The following is a 12,386-nucleotide window of genomic DNA, read 5'->3' on the forward strand; positions in this document are numbered from 1 at the left end:
AAATGAACACATTTTGGAAATCAGACACCTCAAGGTATTTTGTGAAAGGCATAGTGAGTCTTCTTAAATGTAATTTTTTGCCACTTTTTTTTTTACACATTGTCAATGAATAAGACACACAGCATAGCATACTTAGAATTACACTCCAAAACATCTGCTACTCCACAAGAACGGCAATACCACATGCATGAGATTTTTTCACAGCCTAACCACAAAATCCAAGGAGCACCTTCAGGTATTTCTAGAGGCATAAATTATCATCTAAGTTCCTGACTACCTTTCACATTATTGGAGGCCTGAAGCACCAGGGCAGTAAAAAACACCCAATGACCACATTTGTGGAGAGTAAACAACTCAAGGTATTTTTAAGGAGGCTTGGTGAGTCTCTTGAAGACTCCATATTTTGATACAAGTTTTTGGAAAATGCAGAAAGAAAATGAAAATGTATTTTTTTTTAGTTGTTAATTTAAGCAATTTTTCACACACAGCATAGGCATACTTAGAATTATACCCCAAAACACATTCTGCTACTCCTCCTGAGTGGCGATACCACATATGTGAGTGAGACTTTTTCACTGTCCGGTTTGCTTATGTACCCGACATTGTATCACACAAATCAACCAATTGTATCAAAACAGTGTACTGGGATTTAAACCCATGACCTCTGCTGCATCTAGCAGTAGCTCTTCTCGCTAAACCACCTGAGATTCTGGACAGCATCCTTTCTGATTCCTTGGATAATCGCCTTGTGCCTTGTTTCTGGTGAACCTAGAACTCTTTGCTCCTCCAGTAAACTTTCTATTTAAGTCTTTCCTTTGCACTTCCTGTTTGCCAGATTATTATGCTCTCTCCAGCCAATATCTTGCTCCTTTGTGTACACACAGCTGTCCATATCTTCACTCCCACTCGTTACTGACCTTTGGCTTGTTCCTACTTGTTTACTATGCTTCCGCTTAATCCCAACCTGCAACTATTCATTATTGACCTTTGGCTTGTTTCTTGACTTTGCTTCTGCTTTACTCCAGCCCGCAATCACGTGTTATGGACTTTTGGCTTGTTCCTCTCCTACTTTTCTGCTTGATCCCTACCTACTATATCTGCTATTGGACCCTGGTTTCTCACCTCCTGATGGGATGATCCTGAAGGCCGTAACCTCATACGTACATACAGCAAAACTCATCTCCAACATTAGGAGGTCTGGTGAATACCGGTTAGTGCTTAGACTCCACACTTCGGGTGAGCCTGTGTCATCTGCCAGGGTGACCTACTTGTGTACTTATCCAGCTGGCCCCTATAGCAATTGCTGTGGCTCCGTTAAGGCAGAAAGTTGCAGAGTTACAGGAGTTCAGATGTCTTATCGAAATCTGGATGCTCCCTTTAACAAGGGGGCCCCCCAGATCCTGGCTCTGCCCCATGTGAATGAGTATGGGGTGCATAGTACCTCTACTTGTTCACCCCCAAAAAAAGTGTAGTGTAAATAAACACAGTTTTTGACAAGTTTATTTAAAAAACTAATAAATAATAATTGTTTTTTTTAGCAAGTAATTTCGCGCTACCGCCAATATTTAAGCGGCTAACACGCCAAATTAAATAAATGGGAAAGGCAAAAATAAAAACAAAAAATGTGTAGCGCTATAACATATTGGGCTATGGGCCCAAATAACATCTAAAGATTAGAACAATGAATAGAAAAACTAAGTGAAAAATTCAATTGTGGCATAAAAAAGACAATATAGATGAAAACACAAATCATATCATAGAACTGAGTGGCTCTATAAATAACGATATTAGTGACCATATGACTGAAATATCAATAAATGTGCAATGCCAGTCTATATATTTTAGAGTTGTAAAACTCTGTGGTAAAAGTTCCAGTGGAAAAAACGTGTTTATCCAAAGATAGAATCTGTGACTGTGATAGGACCACCACCATGTGAAGAGGAGGCTTACTGGAATATTTGAACACGCCAGAACATATGTTCTGCATGTCAAACAGGCTTGTAATGTAGTAGTGGATGCAGGAGATGTTGGAGATGTTGATTTTTCTGGGCTGGAGACTCCAAGACTTTTCACATCCAAGTGTGGGCAGATGGAAAATAGCCTTTCATATATAGCAGTACTCCGTCATTCACGGATGTAAAGGGGCAAAGGGAGAAGCAAAAAAGGGACCAAATAGTGTAATTCCATATAAAGATTTAAAATTTGTTAAAGTTAAAACACTCACATGATTGTAGGTAGAAAAGTGCTTGTATTAGATCAAAATGGCAGCAGTGGAGACCTTCCCGACACGTTTTGTCTCCAAGGACATCGTCTGGGGTGTCCTTCCACTGCTGCACTCCACAAATATATAAGAGATATGACCCCCAACATGACAAATCCAGTTGACAAGTGTTTGCAGTGAATTTTTCGAGTATTTCCGGTATGTAAAATGGCGTCTCCGCATGCGTCTCAGCGTGCGTTCCATAGTGTATCATGATCACTATGGAAACATGCTCCGTACTCCCCCCACCACCAATCAGAAGGGAGAGGTGACGCAAGTAGGAGGGAAACACCTCAATGTAGCCAGCACTCCCCCTCCAACACAGGCATGTGAGTGCACACGTAACCACGTCACTCGGCAGAGCAGTTGTCGGGCGCATGCGCAGATGGAGAGAGTAGCGATCTGAAGGGTGCCAGTAATGTACATTCCGGGCCTCGACGCACATCACGTATCTCACGTCACGCATTCCAGGCACACACAACTGCGCAACTGCGCAATTGCAATATGGCGTGAGGCCGTACAGCAAAAAACGGAAGAGGAAATGGCAAAAATGACATCTCGGCATTAGGGGGACACTCGAATCAAACATGGTATGTGGTATTCCTCAACTGTTCCCGCAATAAGTTAAGTTAATAAATAATAGAGTTACAAAAATGTTTCTTATTTTATGTTGATTCACTAACAAAAGTGAACTGTTATAGTTAATCAAAGGACACAGCAAGATCACCATATCCATATTAACTATATATGAACATAAATTGAAATCTATCACTAGACCCGGGAAATTTATTAAAATTGTTTCTTTTAAAAATTATTTTGAGTAACTCCCCATGAACTGGATATTCATGTGTAAGTATAAATACACACAGTATGACCATATTATGGATTACATTCACAACAAAAAAGAAAGAGAAATGGAGAAATAATAAATATGAACATTTTAAACTGGAAAATGATTAGGCTTTACTATTAAAGGAATTGATATCCCAGTCTATATTTATGCCGAAAGGTGAATAGGAACGCGATTCATAGATCCAATATGTCTCAAGTTGTGAATATTCAAATTCATACTATTCCAATCCTCGCCATCATGGGCAACCATCTGTGGCCACTCATAACAGGTTCTCCCCTCTCACAAACTTTTTGGATCAAAGAGATATACATGAACAATCACCCTATGGATACAACCAAACCAATCCTAACATGTATAGTCAGATTTTTCACAGGGACCCATTTACACGTACAATGGGCCAAGACCCAAGAGAGGCACAAGAGTGGGGAGGAGAATACAGAGGAGAAAAGGAAAGCGGACCTGATGGGACAAGGTGTATTCAATCTGAGTTCCAAAAACTTACCAAAGATGAATTAACAGTTTTGGACAAGGGTCTTAAATTTTCCCCACCTAAACAATTGGACAAATTTAATACCTTCATAGATATACACAAATTTGTACGTAAACTTCACATACAACGTTATTTGATTTCCAACCCGTGCAGGAGTGGTGGCATTGCCACTACCTCCGGGACTGTTCATTCAGGATTATCAAATCCAGCTATTTCTATATTTAAAGACCTTGTACTCAAGGATCTAGCAGATCTACCCGTTAAACGTACCCTCCACCAACCTATATCCCAACACTAGCCTGAAGTCTTTATGTCAACAGAAAGACCTAATTATTCGCCCTGCCGATAAGGGAGGGGGCATAGTTGTTTTGGATAAAGTGGATTATGAACAAGAAATGCACAAAATTTTGAATGAACCTAACACCTATAAACTATTACCTAATAACCCTACATACACATACAAAAAAGAACTTTTGAAGATTGTCACTAAGGGTTTTGACAATAAGGTCTTGAACAAGAAAGAAAGAGAATTCTTAGTCCCTTTAGCCCCTCGAATACCAACCATTTATTACTTACCCAAAATTCATAAAGACCCCCTCCATCCCCCTGGCCGACCGATTATGAGCAGCATCAATTCGGTCACATCCCGCATAGGCCAGTATATAGATTTCTATTTACAACCCCTTGTGAGACAAATGCCATCGTACCTCAAAGATTCTGGAGCTACGATTAGATTATTGGGGAGTTTGGATATACAGGGGGAGTGCATTATGGCCACAGCGGACGTGGCTTCCTGTATACCACAGGAGAGGGGTATTGAAGCAGTCAAATACTTCCAAGAGAAAGAACCATCTCTTGCCTCTTTTCAGTGTGAATTTATTTTAGAGCTATTACAATTTGCCACTACCCATAGTTATTTTTGGTTCAATCAACAATTTTACCTCCAACTCCGAGGAGTGGCCATGGGGGCTAAATTTGCCCCAAGTCTTGCCAACTTATTCATGGCCAAGTGGGAGGAGGATGTCGTCTATACCCTGGGAAACCCGTCTTTGGTCCTGTGGGCGCATTATATAGATGACATCCTTCTCCTATGGAAGGGCACTGCAGATTCATTACAATCATTTTTTAAGCAACTTAACTGTAATGATAGAGGCATCTCTTTGACCTACAGTTCCAGCACTGATATGATCAATTTTCTGGATCTTCAGATTCGGATTGCCAATGGACAATTTGAGTTTCAGACATTTTTCAAATCAACAGACAGAAACGGCTTTATTCCCCTAGACAGCTGTCACCACCCGTCTTGGCTCCGGTCCATCCCACGTAGTCAGTTTCTGCGGTTGCGCAGAAACTGTACCAATACAGAATCCTTTAAAGTACAAGCTGACACACTTAAGGTGAGGTTACTAGATAAAGGATATAATCCAGTGGATGTTGACAGGGAGCTTTCATCCATCATGGAGATGGACAGAAAATCTTTGTTAGCCACTAAACCCAAACGTGATACTGACAATGGTTTCAGATGGGCTATGATGACTTCTTTCTCCACCCAATATCATCAAATCAAAACCATCTTTGCCAGACATTGGAACATTCTTAAGAATGATCGTATCCTTAGTCCATTGTTACCGGACCAAGCCAAAGTTGTCTTTAGAGGGGCACCTACATTGCAAAGTAAGATAGCTCCCAATATCATAAACTCTCCCTCACAACCGTTTTTCTTTCATGAACTCACAGGTTTTTTTCCATGCAGAAAATGCACAGTTTGTCAACACAACTCGGGAGTGGGACGTAAGGCAGTTGAATTCAGATCAACCGTCACCAACAAACAATATCCCATTAAACATTTCTGCATGTGTGCAACTCACTACATAGTGTATTTAATCAGCTGCTCATGTGGGATGCAATATGTGGCTCACACTATCCACACGTTTTTAATAAGAGTGGCAGAACATATTGCCTTAATCAAAAGTTGTGACACGAAACACTCTGTACTCAGACAATATAGATCACATCATGATCGGAACCCTAAGGGAACCACTTTTTTGGTGATCGACAGATATATTGCCCCTTGGAGGGGAGGGGCCAAAACTAGGGGGGGTCTCACAACTAGAGACATATTGGATCTATAAATTGCGTTCCTATTCGCCTTTCGGCATGAATATAGACTGGGATATCAATTCCTTTATTAGTAAAGCCTAATCATTATCCAGTTTAAAATGTTCATATTTATTATTTCTCCATTTCTCTTTCTTTTTTATTGTGAATGCAATCCATAATATGGTCATACTGTGTGTATATATACTTACACATGAATATCCAGTTCATGGGGAGTTACTCAAAATAATTTTAATAAAATTTCCCAGGTCTAGTGATAGATTTCAATTTATGTTCATATATAGTTAATATGGATATGGTGATCTTGCTGTGTCCTTTGATTAACTAACTATTCGCTTTTGTTAGTGAATCGACATAAAATAAGAAACATTTTTGTAACTCTATTATTTATTAACTTGACTTATTGCGGGAACAGTTGAGGAATACCACTTAAGTGTTATTTCTCTCCATCATTAATTTTATGTATTATGCACATATACATTTTTTAGATTTTTTAATTTTTTATTTATGTTTGATTCGAGTGTCCCCCTAATGCCGAGATGTCATTTTCGCCATTTCCTCTTCCGTTTTTTGCTGTACGGCCTCACGTAATATTGCTATTGCGCAGTTGCGCAGTTGTGTGTGCCTGGAACGCGTGACGTGAGATACGTGGTGTGCATCGAGGCCCGGGACGCACATTACTGGCACCCTTCGGATTGTTACTCTCTCCATCTGCGCATGCACCCGACAACTGGTCTGGCAAGTGACGTGGTTACGTGTGCACTCACGTGCCTGTGTTGAAGGGGGGAGTGACGGCTACATTGAGGTGTCTCCCTCCTACTTGCATCACCTCTCCCTTCTGATTGGTGGTGGGGGGAGTACGGAGCATGTTTCCATAGTGATCATGATACACTATGGAACATACGCTGGAACGCACGCTGAGACGCCATTTTACATACCGGAAGTACTCGAAAAATTCACCGCAAACACTTGTGGACTGGATTTGTCATGTTGGGGGTCATATCTCTTATATATTTGTGGAGTGCAGCAGTGGAAGGACACCCCAGGCGATGTCCTTGGAGACTAAACGCGTCGGTAAGGTCTCCACTGCTGCTGTTTTGATCTAATACAATCGCTTTTCTACCTACAATCATGTGAGTGTTTTAACTTTAATAAATTTTAAATCTTTATATGGAATTACACTATTTGGTCCCTTTTTTGTTTCTCACTTTGCCCCTTTACATCCGTGAATGCCGGAGTACTGCTATATATGAAAGGCTATTTTCTATCTGCCCACACTTGGATGTGAAAAGTCTTGGAGTCCCCAGCCCAGAGAAATCAACATCGCCAACATCTCCTGCATCCACTACTACATTAGAAGCCTGTTTGACATGCAGAACATATGTTCTGGCGTGTTCAAACATTCCGGTAAGCCTCCTCTTCACATGGTGGTGGTCCTATCACAGTCACAGATTCTATCTTTGGATAAACACATTTTTTCCACTGGAACTTTTTTAAACAGAGTTTTACAACTCTAAAATATATAGACTGGCATTGCACACTTATTGATATTTCAGTCGTATGGTCACTAATGTCGTTATTTATAGGGCCACTCAGTTCTATGATATGATTTGTGTTTTCATCTATATTGTCTTTTTTATGCCACAATTTAATTTTTCACTTAGTTTTTCTATTCATTGTTCTAATCTTTAGATGCCCATAGCCCATTATGTTATAGCGCTACACATTTTTTGTTTTTAATACATAATAATTGGACATGCTGGGTCGATGAAAAGTGATGTGGTCCCCCGCTCTACTAGTTGAATTAAAATAAATAAATAAAACTACTATATGTGATAAATGAAACTGCTGCTAAATCTAGATTGTTTCACAAATAACAAACAATTATAAATGTGTATAAAGTGATCAGCGTGATTTCTCAACATAAACAGCAAGCGAATATGAATATATAAACATCCAATATAGAAAAGTAACAAGCTCAATTATATCTCCACTAATAAAGTGCAAGGTGCAAAGTGAATAAAAAGTCCAAAAAAATCATCCAAAATTGAGTGAGTAAATAAATAGTCCTTCAAAAACGATCCCCTTAAAACGAGTGATGCTGAAACTTCACACAACTGCTCAGTGCTCACAGAACTCTCACCTCCATAAAATGATGAATCAGCCTTCAGGATATCTTTGGTGATGGTGATCCCCCACTTACAGACTCCTTGCTATCAGCTCTCGATATTTCCCTCAGGATTCCAGACGACATGTAGAAATGAAATAAATGCCTCCCATAGTGTAGTATATTTAAACAATCAAAGATTTATTGAAAATCAAGTCACGTGACGTGACGTGTAGGGCATATCCGGAAGTAAGGAAAGGATCGGAAGTGATGTGAGAGGCGTCTGTGACGCCACTGTTTTATTCGATGCGCTATGTAACCTTTTTAAATGTAAGCTTCCATTTGTCTTTCAATAAATCTTTGATTGTTTAAATATATTACACTATGGAAGGCATTTATTTCATTCCTACATGTCGCCTGGAATCCTGAGGGAAATATCAAGAGCTGGAGTCTGGAAGTGGGGGATCACCATCACTGGGGATATCCTTAAGGCTGATTCATCATTTTATGGAAGTGAGAGTTCTGTGAGCAATGAGCAATTGTGTGAAGTTTCAGCATCACTCGTTTTAAGGGGATCATTTTTGAAGGACTATTTATTTACTCACTCAATTTTGGATGATTTTTTTGGACTTTTTATTCACTTTGCACCTTGCACTGTATTAGTGGAGATATAATTGACCAACATATTAACTAAACTGCTGGAGAATAAGGGAAAATTGATCGAGACATTGAAAGAGGCTTAGGAATGTTACAAAAAGGCTGCTGACAGACATCGCAGATCACGTCCTACCTTACATGTTGGTGGCAAATTTGGTAATCAACCAAAAACTTGAAGGTACACATTCCATCTGCAAAACATGTGGGACCTTTCCAGATTTAAACTCAAAATAACCCAGTCACTTTTCACTTAAAACTTTCTGACAGTATGAAGTTTCACCCTTTTTTAATGTATCCTTACTCAAATCATTTCATGAAAACCCCAAAAGTTCATGCCCCTAGAAAAACAAGAGAATTCCACTAAAATTTTCCACACAAATCGGGCTCTAGGGCCTCCAGGAAACATCCTGGAAGGAGGGGGGTACTGTCAGGATGATCTAAACCCATGACCTCTGCTGCATACGGAAGTAGTTCTTTTTGCTGAGCCACCTGAGAGTCTGGAAAGGATCCTGTATTATCCCTTGGATAATGTTGCATTGTTCCTTGTTTATGATGAACCTTGAGCTTCTTGCTCCCCCCATGAACTTCCTATTTAGGTCATGCCTTTGCACTTTATGTTTGCCAGATTATTGTGCTTTCTGATATCTTGCTCCTTTGCATACCCACAGTTAACCTTATTTCCACTACCACTCGTTACTGACCTGGTACTAACATGTAGGAAAACCTGAAGCTCTGGTGAATACCAGTTAGTGCTTAGACTCTGCACCTCGGCCTGTGTCATCCACCAGCAGACCTGCTTGTGTACTTATCCAGCTGGTCTCTGAGCCCGACCTCTGACTGTGACACAACTGCAATGATCACCTCTGTACCAGTAGTCAGGAAATATAGCTTAGTGTACCTACAGCTGTCTCTGTTCATGTAAGCCAAGTAAGCCTAGCCTACTGGTATGTGACTGCCCCAGGAATGCCATGTACACTGGCCAGGAAGTACAGGAGGCTGAAGAAAACAAGAACTAAAAACAATTCCTGTGGTTCCAAGAGTGCAGTTGGCAGCAGGGGATGGCTGGGACTGGAGTCTCACAGGAACACAGTCAGTCAGATGTTCAGATTAATGTTTCAAATTAATGGGGTGGGCAACTACACAGCAAATAAGGTTTATTGTAGCTAACAAAGCAAACAGAATATTGACATGCATTAAAAAGGGGATCAACTCCAGACATAAAACGATAATTCTCCCACTCTATAAGACTCTGGTCCGGCCGCACCTAGAGTATGCTGTCCAGTTCTGGGCACTAGTCCTCAGGAAGGATGTACTGGAAATGGAGCGAGTACAAAGAAGGGCAACTAAGCTAATAAAGGGCCTGGAGGATATTAGTTATCAGGAAAGGTTACAAGCACTGAACTTATTCTCTCTGGAGAAGAGACGCTTGAGAGGGGATATGATTTCAATGTACAAATACCGTACTGGTGACCCCACAATAGGGATAAAACTTTTTTGCGGAAGGGAGTTTAACAAGACACGTGGCCACCCATAAAAATTAGAAGAAAAGAGGTTTAACCTTAAACTACGTAGAGGGTTCTTTACTGTAAGAGCGGCAAGGATGTGGAATTCCCTTCCACAGGCGATGGTCTCAGAGGGGAACATCGATAGTTTAAAAAAACTATTAGATAAGCACCTGAATGACCGCAACTTACAGGGATATACAATCTAATACTGACAAATAATCACACACATAGGTTGGACTTGATGGACTTGTGTCTTTTTTCAACCTCACCTACTATGCAACTATGTAACTATGTAGATGGATCAGGTCAGGCTGCAGGCAGAGACATGGTCATCAAACAGGCAAAGGCTCAGGCCAGGCAGCAGACAAAAACATGGTCAATAAACAGGCCAGGATCAGTACAGGCAGCAGGCAGAGGCAACACTGCATTGGTGTGGTGGTGAGCAGAAACACTGTTGCTAGCTTGCACTGGTCTGGTGACACTGGGACTGAGGTGGTGGTGATCGGAAACACTGTGACTGGCTGCAATATTAGAGCTTGTTCACACGTGAGTTTGGGGGGCCATAAAAATTTGCGGTTGAGTTGCACTTTTACCGTTCTCCAACTGCTACCCCTTTTAGCTGCACAGCCAGCAGGTGGGGGTACAATGTCTGCAATGCTTTGCTTCAAAGCCGTGGCAGAAATGATATGCCATAGACACCTGCCAATTGTGACCCAGTCATGGATGGGGTGCTGGTCCGAGGTCCAAGGAGTTAAAGCAATTGGTGAGGAGGTGATACAATGTCTCCTCATGCCTCTCAAATGCTCTTTTAAGAGCAATCTGAACACAGATTGCTCTTCAGAGAGCATCGCACATGTCAACAAGTCCTTATGGTGACACTGTGACTGGTAAACATGAACAGAGATACCGAGTCTTACCACAGGATGGGCTGTGGAGACTCAATAAGTAGAGCAGTGCCAATGTCCTAAATCTAGAAATTTTCAAAAACTACACCCAGGAGAGTGAACACATGGACTTTGCAGGCACCAGTCATACAATATGGTAAAAAAAACAATTTTTATTATACATAGAAATACAAAAATCAACAAACATATATATTAAAAAAGGAGGGCGTTGCAAAGTATAGCAAAGCCATGACTCGTACTTTCTCACAATCAAATAGCAGCATATAGAGGGATAACCTTCACCTAAAAAAGGGGAGGCTATAATCCTCAATTCAAACAAAGAGACACCAAACTAAAACAAGGCTCTACATGTTTCGCAATTAAATGCTTCTTCAGGAGCAGTTTGAGTCGCCTGTGTTGGAAAGAAAAGAGAGAGAAGACATACAACAAAATAATACAAAATATTAATGTTCAGTTATGATTTTGTTCATTGCGTTTGAAATAGCATTTATGGACATAGTAGGGCAGCAAACCAGTGGGATTGTCAACCAACAAGCATATGATAACAAGCAGTCACATGCGGGGACGTGTACGGTAGAGAAAATCATAGACTGTGTTTGAGCCTGAAGTCATAGTGGAGTGTTAAATCCCAGTGAGCAAAACAGGAAAAAAGAAATAGAAAGAGGGAGAGACCGAAAGGGAAAAAAACAAATGGGGGAGGAAAGAAGGAAGGGTAGGGGAAAGGGAAAGAAAGGGGGGGGGAAGGGGAAAAGGGGGAAGGGAGGGGGGGATGGGAAAAGGGGAAGGGGGGGAAGGGGGGTTGTGGGAGGGGAAGGGAAAAAGTGAGTGACAGGGAAAGAAAAACACAAGGGAGGAGACAGTGAGGAGGGGGGGGAGGGGGGGGGAATAGGAAAGGGAAAAAAACAGGAAGGACAAAAAGAAACAGGGTGAGAGAAAAGGGGGGGTGAAGGCAGAAAGGATTAGTGACCTGGGGATTCCTGTATAGTGAGGCCTACCTCAATAAGAGATAAAAAAGCGCAGATCGCTGAACGTCAGTTGCTGCCAAACTCAGCCTCAGAATGGCTTGGCCACAGTGAATGGTAAAAAATCTGAATACAAACAATATAGTATAGAAAAATAATACCACCAGTTACTAAAGCTGTATGAGCCTCAAGCAGCACAGCAACCAAGTTTTACATAAAAGTGTTAACTAGCCATTCCACACAGTCATAACTGAAGAGGTGCAGCCAGCACTGCAGACAGAAAGGGTCTCACCTGCCATGTAGAGATAAATACCGAACTAGTCCAGTATAGAGATCATGGGCTGTGCTATTGTAGTGCCCAAGTAGTCAGCATATGATAAACTGGTTTAAGCAGCAGTGATGTAAACATCCATCAATGTGGTTGTACCCTGATAAGACCAGATCATCTATAGAGGTAACAGAAGCCCAGTATTACCAGACAACAAAATAGCATCAAAGTGAATAATACCTCAAATCAGGGCAACGGGGA

This window comes from Aquarana catesbeiana, linkage group LG08 (assembly GCF_042186555.1).
Source record: "Aquarana catesbeiana isolate 2022-GZ linkage group LG08, ASM4218655v1, whole genome shotgun sequence".
Lineage (NCBI taxonomy): Eukaryota > Metazoa > Chordata > Amphibia > Anura > Ranidae > Aquarana > Aquarana catesbeiana.